Genomic DNA, 1,634 nt, shown 5'->3' on the forward strand with positions numbered 1-1,634 from the left:
CCTTGGCCTCCCAAAGTGTTGGGATTACAGGTGTGAGCCACCACGCCCAGCCCTGATCACTAATCTTGAGGTGGTCATTGGATTCTGGAAGCTAGGTCCTCTAAGAGCGGGTTCAAGTCAGATTCAGATAAAACAGAAACTCCCAGTTAAATTTGATTTCAGATAAGCAATGAGCCACTTCGCAGTGTGAGTATGTCCCTAGTGTTTAGGACATACTTATGAAGCTGTTCTCACAGGGTTAACAAGAATCCTGGACAGAAATATAGTTATAATTAAGCATTAATGAAGCTGCACTTTCACCCACTTCCTTGTAACGGACAGTCACATAGCACTAGATACTGACCACCTTCATACCCATTGTTCCTATAGATTGGATCTCTGACATTAGAATCGTAAGGTTGGTCTGGGCATGTGATCCCAGCATTTTGGGAGGCTGAGGCAAGTGGATTGCTTGAACTCAGTGACCAGCCTGGCCGACATGACAAAACCCTGACTCTACAAAAAATACAAAAAATAGCCAGGTGTGGTGGATTTGTGACTGTAGTCCTAGCTACTCCGGAGGCTAAGATGGGAGCATCACCTGAGCCTAGGGAGGTTGAGGTGGCAGTGAGCCATGATTGTGCCACTGCACTCTAGCCTGGGCAACAGAGTGAGACCCTGTCTCAAAAAAAAAAAAAAAAAAAAGAATCATAAGGGTTTTGGTTAAGAATTGCTTAAGATGTTTTTCAGGTCCCTGAATTCCAGTGAAACAGCTGATGCCAACCAGTTTGAAGACTGCCACAGAGGAATGAAAGCAACGTAAGAATAGTGTCTTCATCTCCTTGTCTCATGACTTCATGCACTCTTTGCCTAATCAATGATCTCCACACTTCAGCCCTCTCCAAAACCCTTAAAAACCCTAGCTCCAGGCCAGGCGAGGTGGCTTACACCTGAAATCCCAGCACTTTGTGAGGCCAAGGTGAGGGATTGCTTGAGCCCAGGAGACCAGTCTAGGCAACAAAGTGAGATCCTGTCTCTATAAAAAGTAAAAAAATTTAGCCAGGCATGGGTACATGCTCTGATACTAGCTGTATGGGAGGCTGAGGCAGAGGATTGTTTGAACCCAGGAGGTCGAGCTCCAGTGAGCCATTTTTGTGCCACTGTGCTCCAGCCTGGGTAACAGAGAGAGACCCTGTCTCAAAAAAACAAACAACAAACAAACAAAAATCCCTAGCCCCTGACTCCTTGGGGCGATAGATTTGAGGTTTCCTCCTTGTCTTCTCATTCAGTGGCCCTGTATTAAACCTCTTTCTCTGCTGCAACCCCGTGTCTTGGTGTATTGATTTGACAGTAGTGTTGGGCAATGAACCTATTACAGTTAGGCTTAGAGTAAAAAATGATTCATTATTTATCTAAAATTCAAATTAGATATGCATTCTGCATTTCATTTCTCAGTCTGGCATCCTGCTGGTCTGGCATCCAGCTCAGTGCCCTTGCTCAGAGATAGTGACTACGACAGTGGCTAATTGATTTAATGCATCTCAGGCACGTTTTCCTTTCTAATATGCTGTTGACTAAGCTTATGATATTTTCTCCCTCTGACTCAGTTACATCTCTAAATTGATACCAGCCCCCTTGGACATGGCCTTCACCCT

The sequence above is a fragment of the Colobus angolensis genome, unplaced genomic scaffold, assembly GCF_000951035.1.
Source record: "Colobus angolensis palliatus isolate OR3802 unplaced genomic scaffold, Cang.pa_1.0 Scaffold109, whole genome shotgun sequence".
Classification (NCBI taxonomy): domain Eukaryota; kingdom Metazoa; phylum Chordata; class Mammalia; order Primates; family Cercopithecidae; genus Colobus; species Colobus angolensis.